Source organism: Nanorana parkeri, unplaced genomic scaffold (genome assembly GCF_000935625.1).
Source record: "Nanorana parkeri isolate BGI_ZX_2015 unplaced genomic scaffold, ASM93562v1 scaffold1234, whole genome shotgun sequence".
In the NCBI taxonomy this organism is placed as follows: Eukaryota; Metazoa; Chordata; class Amphibia; order Anura; family Dicroglossidae; genus Nanorana; species Nanorana parkeri.
Genome location: NW_017307502.1, coordinates 365,002 through 378,014, shown reverse-complemented (window position 1 = coordinate 378,014; position 13,013 = coordinate 365,002).

The following is a 13,013-nucleotide window of genomic DNA, read 5'->3' as shown; positions in this document are numbered from 1 at the left end:
TATATATATATATATCTTCTTAAATTTGTCTTCTCTGTACTGTCCCCTATCTTTCATGTTCTCATTGGATTGTTTATCAGTGTTCCACACAATAACTGTAAGGCATTCTAGTAAAAGAACCCCAATCTTTCCAAAGCCACCCCCATATAATGGCCATTACTGGTGATGTAGAAATCCCTTTGCTGCAGAAACAGTTGCTCTGCGATCCCACATCAACCAACCTCATGATCAGATGCCCTTAGCAATTTTTACATGATCTCTGACAGAGGAGAATCAGAGTTCACACTGGCAGATCCTTCCCTTTAGTTGAGATCATGTGACTAAAGTCTAGGCACTTGGTATCATACGTAACCTGTGTGGGATCCTGGAATAGAGTTTCTATAGCAAAGATATTTCGTGTCTGTTGTCATTTGTGACTTTAGGACTCGTTACCACAAGAATGTGCCCGTGCAGAGACCTGCTCCCAGGAGAGACAGGTGCTGCATGTAATTGAGTGCTGCGTCCAAATGCGTGTACCCCGAGCTGAACCTGGTCGTGTGTAGCCGCGTCCTCCCAAAGGGATGTACAGGCGACTGCATGTAATTACACACTGCACCTGTCCCTCCTGAGAATAGGTCTCTGCATGGGTGTGAAAGCTGATGTGAATGAGCCCTTAGGGAGCAGGATTGGCATGATGTTCCACCATAGCAATGCTTTAAAACTGAACTCCAAACAAATCGCTGAAAAACAGTTGAAATACATCTGTGGGAACTGTTTCACCTGCTAAAGGATTTGTATATCAGTCCAGAGATGCACACAGCCATGTCAGGCCATGCAGGCAGGTTGGTAACCTGAACTTTTCCTACTGGCAGGTAAGTAATACAGCTTGGTCACATCCCTTGTCCATGGCATGTGAAGAAACGGTAAAGGAGAGGCAGCTGCTGTCTCTGCTATGCTCACTCCTCCTGTCAGCATATTCTTTATTAGTGCACCAACTTCAGCTCGCCTGATTGGCACCTAGTGCTGCTCCTCCCTCTTCAGATCTGAGCTCTGGTGTACAGATCACAAGAGGCTGATACCAAGCCAAATTCGGGTACTAGCTGCATTTAAAATGACATCCAGTGCTATTTTAAGTGAATACATAATTGCATTCAATTGTGTTTTTCTGTATCTGTCTGGAGTTCAACTTTAATATTCCACAGAGCGTGCTACGATATATGTCTGAAGGTTCTCATTCGTCCAGGTCATGGTATATCTGTAAAAAATAAGTCAAGGCAACTGGACCTGCTGTATTTTTCTTGAAGATGTTTCACTGGTCATCCAACCAGCTTTCTCAATACAGAATGACTTGTACAAAAATTATCTGGGACTAAATATGGTGAACGTCGCTCCAATCCACATACTTTTTTGTACAAGTCATTCTGAATTGGGAAAGCTGGTTGGACGACCAGTGCAACGTCTTCAAGAAAAATACAGCAAGTCCAGTTGCCTTGACTTCTTTTTTCCAGATATTTGCTATGATATAACTTACCTGTACCTGGGTATCTGATTCGGGAGTACGGATATGTAGTGTTAATCAGAATCTCATTAAGCAAAAACACTCTGAAGCACATTAAAAAAGCAAAATGATAAAATATCTAAAAAGAAATCCAATAGTTGGCCCTACAGTCACTGGGACAACGCTAAACCATGTCATTGGAGTAGTCCTGCTTGGGACAACATGGAGAAGTTGAGGCTGGTCATGTGCCATTTCATTTTTGGTCTGGTGATTGAGTTGTAAATGCTCCTTACCAAGCCCCGTATGACGGATCCCGTGTATTACCGCAGATTAGTTTACATTGTACAAGTCTGTGATGTAGCCGCTGCCTCTGGCTTGAAGAAACTGTGCCATTACAACCATATCAGTGACATTCCTTTTTTCACAATTGACAACCTGTAAGTACAACTGACTGAGTACATGCACTTATATTTGTTTTGCCTTCTGCTGATGTATCTAGCGTTCAGAAAGAACTTAAATTATATTATCTATTATGTTTAATTTTTATTTTTTTTCTTTAGTTGAAGGCGATTCATATTTGTAACTCGTAGACTGCCGGAAAGAATATCTTGCTCTTTGATAGTCTTTCAGTAGTTCATGGGTTCATTGCTGGATTTTTGTCTTTGACTGTAACATGTTTTTCTCCACAAGATATAATTTGTTACATTTTTTTAAAGAAAATGTCATATTTAGTGTTTTTTCTTTTTTTTTCTAACATGGCTTTCATTTTATCATTGAAATATATTTAAAAAATATGTAATATTGGACCAGATGTTGTGAATAATAGTAGAAAAAAAGCTATTTTATTCTGTATTTTTAAAGCTTGTTAAATATAAATAATAAAAATTGATATACCTGCCAAGTGTGGAGTCTTTCTTAAAAATATTGTGGAAAATAAGCTTTTAATTCTACCAAGCCAAAACTTTCTTTTTTCAGTTGAAGATCTATTAGGGAAGGGATAAGACTTTGTGGGGGGTTTCTTGTTTTTTTGGGGTATTTTTGGTATCTGTGATGTTTTCATTCACTTCCTGTCCCATAGACACATTAGGAAGTGAGGTGAAGGTACCTCTTAGTTGTCACCGGAACAAGCGTCCTCATTGGAAGATTTCCCCTCACCTCTCCTATTCTAGTGATAACTCATAAATAATTATGGTCACCGGGACAAAGAGGGTGAGTCTCACCAACAGGCACATAGACAGCAATCAAAACTTGACAAGGGTTCTAATCCCTCACTGCTCTATTCAAAACTAAAAAAAAAAAAAGGAGTTGGCTTTAGATACACGTTAATTGATGTAGAATATATATTATATACAAGCTGTGTTGGTTGTGTGTGACTGAAGTGGGATAAAAGGGACGGGACATATCCTGCTCAATCACAATATGAAACCTAAATTGTTTTGTAATTTTATATGGAAACAATGGGCTGAAATCCATCAGAATTGTTTGTATTGCTTTTTGGGAACCAATCAGATTCTCCCTTTTATAATCCAACGTTTTTTAATCAGTTTGTGTGGCAGCACAGACAGTTCTTATTTAGGTAAAAGAGGTCCAGTGGATTTTCTTTTTGGGTTTGCTACATGGTCATTAATACTGCAGGAGATGGATACTTCATACTAAAAGAAGATAAAGCAGCAACTATACAGCTCGCTGTGCTTCAAAGGCACACTGTGGCAAACAAATGTGATAACTGTATAGGGAAAAGCGGTGCATATTTATTGCTGGGGGTGCAGATACTTCTTAGTGATCAAAGTCTGTAGAAAAGACATGTACTTTTTACCACTTAGCAGTATCCACACCCCAACCAAAGTCCATGTCCCTCCTATAGACACTGATCACTTAGCAGTATCCACACCCCAACCAAAGTCCATGTCCTTCCTACAGACACTGATCACTTAGCAATATCCACACCCCAACCAAAGTCCATGTCCTTCCTACAGACACTGATCACTTAGCAATATCCACACCCCAACCAAAGTCCATGTCCTTCCTACAGACACTGATCACTTAGCAATATCCACACCCCAACCAAAGTCCATGTCCTTCCTACAGACACTGATCACTTAGCAATATCCACACCCCAACCAAAGTCCATGTCCTTCCTACAGACACTGATCACTTAGCAATATCCACACCCCAACCAAAGTCCATGTCCTTCCTACAGACACTGATCACTTAGCAATATCCACACCCCAACCAAAGTCCATGTCCTTCCTACAGACACTGATCACTTAGCAATATCCACACCCCAACCAAAGTCCATGTCCTTCCTACAGACACTGATCACTTAGCAATATCCACACCCCAACCAAAGTCCATGTCCTTCCTACAGACACTGATCACTTAGCAATATCCACACCCCAACCAAAGTCCATGTCCTTCCTACAGACACTGATCACTTAGCAATATCCACACCCCAACCAAAGTCCATGTCCTTCCTACAGACACTGATCACTTAGCAGTATACACACCCCAAGCAAAGTCCCATGTCCTTCCTACAGACACTGATCACTTAGCAGTATACACACCCCAAGCAAAGTCCCATGTCCTTCCTACAGACACTGATCACTTAGCAGTATCCACAACCCAACCAAAGTCCATGTCCTTCCTACAGACACTGATCAATTAGCAGTATCCACAACCCAACCAAAGTCCATGTCCTCCCTACAGACACTGATCACTTAGCAATATCCACACCCCAAGCTAAGTCTGTAGGGATGACATGGACATTGCTTGGGGTGTGGATACCACTTGGTGGTCAGTCTGTAGAGAGGACATGTACATGCCCTCCCTGTAGCATTGACCACCAAGTGGTATCCACACCCCCAAGCAATGTCCAGCAGTATCATACCTCAAGCAATGTGATCAGTGTCTGTAGGAAGAACAAGGACATTTATAGGGTTGTGATACTGCTTATTGAGCAATATCTTGGGGGGGGGGGGGGAACCCTGCCTAATATGCAGTGAGAATGGTATGTGTGGGCACTTAAGATGGGGTGGGGGTGTTGGTAACAGAGGAGGGAACAAACCCTATGCTAAGGTGGAGCATGCTATGTGCAGTTAAATTCACTGCAGAACCCACCAGGTCTAAAGCGGGTCACCAGGCCCCCGGAATCCCCTTCCCCGGGCTATTGTATTCTGACAGCAGCAGGTGTGTGGCTCTGAGAATGCCCTATCCATGACTGCAGCTGATTGGCTACAGTCACTGTTTGGCCAAGAATTTTCAGACCGTTTCCTTCTAGAAAAGTTGATTGAACAATTTACTTTTATTGATTGGAGAGGTGCAGATGGGGCCGAATTCGAGTGGTGTATGGCCAGTTCTAAAGCAGTGAGTGAGTTGCAGTCTAACTTTAGACTATATAGCAGGGGTCGGCAAACTCTGACCCTCAGCTGTGGTGAAACTAAAAGTCCCATCGTGCCTCTGCCTCTGGGAGTCATGCCTGTGGCTGTCACTCTTGCAATGCCTAATGGGATTTGTAGGTGTACCACAGCTGGAGGACCGGAGTTTGCCCACCCCTGGTATATAGGATAGGAAAGAAGTCAGTAGACGTATTTCATATATGTTCTACCCTCACTAGAGGTCGCCATTGCCTGCCTGTCACCATACTGACCCTCATGCATCAGTGCCATGTCATTGACCCGGAATAAGCATGCTTTAAATAAACCTGTCAGGTAGAAATATGTGAGCTACCATTGTTGCTGCAGCAGACATAGAGATACCTGCAGCTCCCTGGTCCTCCAAAGCCCAGTCTTCTGCAACAAGAGGACATGCTCCAGGTGACCACTGCCATTCCAACTAGAGTGTAGGCTTGGCCAACGTATGTAAAACTAAAGGGGGGAGACTACAAATCTCATTCATAATAAATACTGACTATACAGATAATTGTATGAACCCGGTTCATTGTGACCGGTTCTCTTTCATCTGAAGAATATCATTTTAGCTAGAACACCATTTCTCAATGGCTGCATTGAAGTGCCAGCACCTGGCCATGGTTTCCGGATTTCCCAAACAGCTGCAGACAAATATACAGCTCACTGAATGTACAATACTGTAGACACAGATGTGGGGGTCGGGGTTTCTGCTACTGCCCAAGAGAGCAAAACAGGTGGCAGGAAATCCAATCTGAAGGCGCTCTATACAGCAAGTCAGACGCCATCACACATAACTACTCACACAAATGATTGTAAAGTGAACGTTGTCTCTTTCATTCTCTTCTAATACAATGAAAAGAAAGGGTGGTATGGTATATTTTCCCTTTGGTGCATAGTGTTACTTCATACACACACGTTACATGATTGCCAACATTTATCAATAATTAACAGGGACACTTTGAATGGAATATGGGGGGGGGGGCTGTCCTCTGGAGGTGTTGATGGTGTGGCCAAAGATAAGCGTAGCTTCTGGTGTCACACCTTTCCCACTATGCTTTGTCATGTATTCCACAAAATTGGCCCTGGGCAAAAATAAAAGTGGGACCCCATGTGTTAACATTCAGTACTGTGTGAAAGGGGAGTCTCAACAGGGCAAGGAGCCTAAGGACCCATTCATGCTATTGAGATGCATTGAGTTAAGGTTGCTGTTTATTTGAATGGGCCGCCTAATGCACCAGAATGAACTACATAAGGTGCATGTACCATTTCTGTCAGCATACCGCACCACAACATGCATTCTGCGGGAATACCTACAAAATATTAGTTAAGTGACACTAAACTCAGGAGATAAATCTGAAAAATACATTCAAGTACCTTAAAGTGACATTAAAGGCAATTTTTTCCCCTCACCCCAACGTTAAGTAAAGCACTTACCTTAAATGATGTCTCTTAATCCGATCATCTTCTTTCCTGTAGTTTTCAGCCTTCTCTCCAGCGCTGCGGCGGGTCTCCTATCCAGCGCTGACTCCTCTGTCCTTGCTGGCACTTCCTGTCCCACGGTGTCTGCATGCGGGTGCACACGTCCATAGACTTACCTTGTGTCTCTCCTTGTCTCCCGGCTGAAAATGTGAACTGCGCATGCGCCCGCCCCAAGATGCTTTGCGGCCGCCCGAGCAGTTTCACATTTTCGGACGGGGCACAGGTAAGAGACAGGTAAGTTTAAACCGATGGTTTTTTTTAAACTTTTTGCATAGATCTACTGCTTCCTAGCGTTAAATATATGCAAAAAAAGCTTAGGCTTTAATAACACTTTAACTACTAACAAAAATGTATCTTATTTGTGTATCACTCGGCTTTAGATCCTCAAATCATCTCTGAATTGGTGCTGGCACTGTCCTTCCTTCTGGAGGGTGGCTAATCTTGTTCCCCATGGTCCCTGTGTGTGTTGTAACCTCTGCTCCAAGCTCGCTCCTGTGATGGATTACAATCTCACATTTGGTTTACTAATTGTTATTGTTATTGTAGTCCATCCTGAGAGTGAGCTTGGAGCGGTGGCTACTTTACAACACACACAGGGATTATGGGGAACAATGTAGCCACCCTCCAGAAGGAAGGACGGTGTCAGCACCAATTCAGAGATGATATTAGAATCTACAGCCGAGTGATACACAAATAAGATCCATTTTTGTTAATTGTTCAGGTACTTTAATGCATTTTTCAGATTTATTGTCTGAGTTTAGTGTGACTTTAATTATTGTGCCACAAGCACAGTCTCAGAGACACACATAAACCTCAGGACAAAGGATGACTTAAAAAAAAAAAAATTACCCTCTACTATGACATGTTTTTCTGGGTACAGAATATAAACCTGGAGCTAAGACTGAGCCTAGCTTAAAGAAGAAAATTCAAATAGCTAGAAAATGCTCATGGAAGGTGGAATGGGCGTAGCTTGATGGAAGGTGGAATGGGCGTGGCTTGATGGAAGGTGGAATGGGCGTAGCTTGATGGAAGGTGGAATGGGCGTAGCTTGATGGAAGGTGGAATGGGCGTGGCTTGATGGAAGGTGGAATGGGCGTGGCTTGATGGAAGTTGGAATGACAAAATATCTGTTTTACTTCTGTAGCACCCCCGGGATTGTCAGTGAAGATTCTGAACTTCTAAGTGAATCAGGCTTAGTATGTGAGCGCGATCCCTGTATCTGGAAGCACATGTGTGATCTGTAGAGTATACCGCTGCTTAAGATCCAATTCAATATCCCAACACTGCCTTCCAAATCCTTCACAAACACATGAGAAGTAAAACACAAATGCTCATGTACATGGATCCATAGGCCAAGGTCACCTTTCAGCACGGAGGTCACATACGCTACATGCAATGCAGTACAATTTATGTTGATTGGATATTAATGTTGGTTGAATAATGATTGGACTTGATTGATCTGAATGGCACCTTGATGGACTAAGGCAATGCACCTGCAAAGTACAACGCAGCAATGAACAGTAACTCATTGCCCCGCTTTGCATTTAAAAAACGGCCATGTGTGACTTTCATTTCCCTGGAGTTGGGCAAAGATTTGAATGGGCCCTCATGCATTATACCTTTAATCTGTCAAGGGGCCCATTAGTTGAAAATAGCCCGGTGCCCAAGGTCCAATTAATCCAACACTGGTGTTCAGTGATCCAGGACTGTGGATGCACAGGTCACATATGTGCGGTTCATTAATGCATGTGTGTTATGTCACATGTTACTGTGCACTGCAATGAAGCAGCCCATTAGAATCAATGGGCTTCCGATGTACCAATACGTCCCAAAAATCAGACTTGTCACAGCATTTTGTGACATAAATTGATGGGCAATGCATGTAACATGTGTTGCTGCACGTTAACACGCATGTTCCTTTAAGTCATATATGTAAATCAGCCGATATAAATGCAGATAAGACGTTGCCTGATTATTAATAGACAGACACCTTTTCAGACTGGGCTAGTGTAATGAGCGGTGTGCCTCAGGGTTCTGTGCTGGGTCCCATATTGTTCAACTTATTTATTAATGACATCGGGGAGGGTGTTAACAGCGATATTTCCGTGTTTGCGGATGACACCAAAATAGGGAGGGTAATAGACACGGACTTAGACACTATAACATTACAGGAGGACCTGGATAAAATAGGGGAGTGGGCATTAATGTGGCAGATGAGGTTTAATGTCGATAAATGCAAAGTAATGCACTTTGGAATTAAAAATAAACAAATGGGTTATACAATTATGGGTATGCCGCTGGGGAAGTCAGAAATGGAGAAGGATTTGGGGGTCATTGTAGACCACAAACTGAAAGGTAGCTTGCAGTGCCAGGCTGCTGTAAACAAAGCTAGCAGGGTCTTGTCCTGTATTAAAAAGGGGATGTATTGCAGGGACAAGTCTATAATTTTGCCACTTTATAGATCATTGGTTCGACCTCATCTGGAGTACGCGGTCCAGTTCTGGTCACCAGTACTAAGAAAAGATGTCCTTGAGTTGGAAAAAGTCCAGCGAAGGGCAACCAAACTAATTAGGGGTATGGAGGACCAGAGCTACGAGACGAGGCTACTAAATTTAAACATGTTCACATTAGAGGTGAGGAGATTAAGGGGGGATATGATTTCCATGTACAAAATGTTTAATGGTGGTAGCAACATTAGCGATAAACTGTTTAAAATTAACTCCGTTACAAAAACTAGAGGCCATCACCTAAAATTGGTGGAAAAAAAATTCCAGCACAAGGGGCGAAGGGGGTTCTTCACAGTAAGATCAGTTAGGGTCTGGAACTCACTGCCACAGGCGGTGATTTCAGCAAATAATGTGGAATTGTTCAAGAAATTTTTGGACGATTTCTTAAGGGACCGCAATATACAGGGGTACGGGTAATATACAGGGGTACGGGTAATATACAGGGGTGCGGGTAATATACAGGGGTACAGGTAATATACAGGGGTACAGGTACTCCTAGAATGAGATCCTAATAGGTTGGACTTGATGGACTAATGTCATAATTCAACCTCAAATACTATGTAACTATGTAACACCCAATTCTGCCAGGAACTTGCTTGGGAATTTCCCTAGAAACAGACTAGGACTTCCATTGAAGGTTTAACAAAATGTACTCAGCAGAGTTCTTGTTTAAAGAGGAACTCCAGGAAGGTACACAGTTAACCCTTGCAGTGTGTCTCTAGAGAAGGCTCAAATGAAAACATATAAGCAGAATCTTCAGTCCCGCCTGGCTGTAGACCAGTCACCGGAGCCCCTTCTCCCCCGGGCAGTCCAGCCCCTAGACCAAAACGAGCACTTAAACCTTTCAGTGGGAACCCCGTAACAATTTGCTTACCCGGAGTTGTTCTTTAACATCAATTCATACTTAATATATGTGACACCTGCCAGACATATAACACGCCCGGCAGCTGATGACGGCGTGTAGATCAGGTAAGACAGCCCCGCCCCCTCTCACCAATGATTGTTGGATCGTTGGGTGGAATCTATATTAGACTTTGTGTTGTTTTCTGATATTAATGGTTCCATCGTATGTGTTTACATTGTGGCTCTCAGTCATCTTAATGGACTCGGCCTACATTCCGCTACGAGCAGAGCAGATTTCTGGCATTTCACGAGCTCCTGCAAGTGTTTTTGTCACATGTGTAAAACCCTGGTGTCCCGGTCTATGGGGCCCAAAAAAGCGCGGCACAGCTCCAAAAAAAAAAGTTAATGTACCCTTTTGAGCGTTGAGCACCTGAGTGTAGAGATGTGAAGAGTCAAAATAAGAAGAAATTGTGATGTCGCGTGTTGGGAAATGTGCAAAAAAACATGTGACAGAGCACTCAGGTGTGAACGGGGCTGAATACACATTTAGTTAATAAGGCCCGGAAGCGCCTTTTTTTTTTTCTCCTGAGGGTCTCGCGGTGTAACGGATTCCCTCAGAACCTGGTGGTGATATCTTATTGCAGTGCAGTATTGTATGTTATTGTTGATTGCAGTTAGGAAAGACTTGCAGTGTTAAACCGGATTATCGGATCCAAATTCCCTAAAGGGGCCTTAATGATTCTGCTGGATTGCATGCACCCTGGTCTCCATCCCTATCCTCCTTTCAGGTAGGTTCAGAAGGTTTCATACTGGGACCAAAAGGTCAAGGGCCCATACACATTGGGGCGGGCTGTTGTTTCCAATGCAAGACAAGGCACTCTGCCTTGTCACAGATGGGCTCGGTTCACACAACCACAATGCACAGGCATTGCAATGGTGTGCAGTAAAAAAACGTACAGCATGTAGTACAACCGCCTTGCACCCTGTGACATTTCAATAAACTTCTAAAAAAAAAGTACACCGTGTGATGTGCCGAGATTAGCACTCTTGTCAGGCACCACACACTGGCCGCTGTGCATTTGCGCAGCAGCTGGTGTGAATTGGCCCTAAGGCCTCATTCACACATGTGGCGGCCTCCACCACCCTCTGAGAAGTGACCCATGATAGAACGATTTGCAGAGGGGGGGGTGAAGCAGCGACGCTGCCGCCACCTGAATGTTTGATTTTTCTTTTTAATCCCAATGGGAGTTTTATTGCAACACTGAGCTGCAACTGCATGCCCATGCAATGACGACGGGGCCCCATTCATTGCAATGATCACGTTAGATCTGCCAAGCAAGACATACTGTACTATACACTATACAATTGGTTCTCAACTGGTGGGTCGTGATCCAAGTGACCGAGTGTCAGCTTGAGGTGGGGTGAGAATATGGCCATGAGGGAGCTCTAGCCTAACGTGCATTGCTTACAGCTCCCTCACGTGTAGAGGTGCCTGGACCGCAGTGACGTCACAGTCTATCTCCCGACACCGCTACAGGACACGCAAGGGAGCTGTACAAGCAATAAACATATGGATGGTCACCACACAGCAGCCCACACTGGACCCCAGGCTGAGGATCCAGTTCCCGTACAATAGGGAGACTGGGTGGAGCTTAAAAAAAGAACTATAATTCCATTGTTTTTGGAGCGTGTCTGTGTGTGCATAAGAATGTCTGTGAGTGTGTGAGATTGTGGTTGTGTGTGTGAGATTGTGTCTGTGAGTGTGTGATTGTGGTTGTGTGTGTGTGAGATTGTGTCTGTGAATGTGTGAGATTGTGGTTGTGTGTGTGAGATTGTGTCTGTGAGTGTGTGATTGTGGTTGTGTGTGTGTGTGTGAGATTGTGTCTGTGAGTGTGTGAGATTGTGTCTGTGAGTGAGTGAGATTGTGTCTGTGGTTGTGTGTGTCTGTCAGTGTTTTTGAGGGCCCGTTCACACTAGTACAGTGCGTTAATCGCACAGTCCCTTGCAATTACCGCACCTTACCACGCAATCGCACCTATCGCGCATTCTGGTGTGGGAGATGTGTTGCATTGTCATTCATTTGAATGGCACCCCAAACGCACCTCCCACCCACAGTTTGATCGCCTGCACCGGAACACATGGTACTGCAATGACGTGCATTCCTGTGCAGTGAGACTCGGGTCGCGCCTTAATGACCAAGGACAAATGTGGGTCCTGAGGTTACACAGGTTGAGAACCACTGTCCTATACTATACAAAGCAATGATTGGCTGACACATAGACTTCAATGGGGGCACCTGAAATACGTGCGCATACATGTTTTTTTACTCCGCGTTTGGCCCCATTCACATTTGGTGATGCGTGAACGCAAGTTCGCATGCATTTTTGCCACCATTGCCACACATTGCCACACAACCAACCCATTCATTTCAATGGGCTGCCACATGTGCGACAAACATGGCAGAGAAGCTCATGCAGCATTTTCAGCTGTGAGCTTCCCGCATTTTGACCACGCGTTTGTGTGCATTTGATGCACATAACAAAAAATGGCACCTTAAGTGCGTCGCACGTTTTTGACGCGTTGTGTGAATTCACACCAATGCGGGCACATGACACGGTTGTGTGAACGCACGCCAAAGCTTGAAAGGGGACTGACAACTGCCTTCCCAAGCTTGAAAAACCTGCAAAACTGCGCAAAACAAAGCTTCAAAAGCACCTGAAAACACTCACGCTCAATGCACCATCACACATGCGTTATGGTAAAGCAGCCCATAAATTTGAATGAGCTGTCTACCTCATCTAAATCATGACGCACTACAACGCATGGTAATAAGCTACTATGCATTGTGGTTGATGCAAGTGGTGTGCTGGGGTGGCATTAGGAAATAATGGCAACGCACCAAACACACTCCCAAATGCTGAAGGACAAATGCATTCCTGCATTGCATAGGCATGAAGGGGGTCTTAGTATTAATTTGGTTAGGATTGTGTTTTATTTTATTTCATTTTTCTTGCATGTTTTTTTTCATTATGATTATTACTTTGTTATTATTGTACCTTGTATATACTGTACATTTTTATTTCATTTTTATATTCTATATTTTTTTTATGATCTATTTTTTTATTATTGTACCTTGTATATACATTTTATTTTCACTTATATTTTTTTATTTATGATTTTTTTCTTATTATTGTACCTTGTATATACATTTGTATTTATTTTGATTATGATTATTACTTTTTAATTATTGTACCTTGTATATACATATTTATTTCATTTTTATTATACATTTTTTTTATT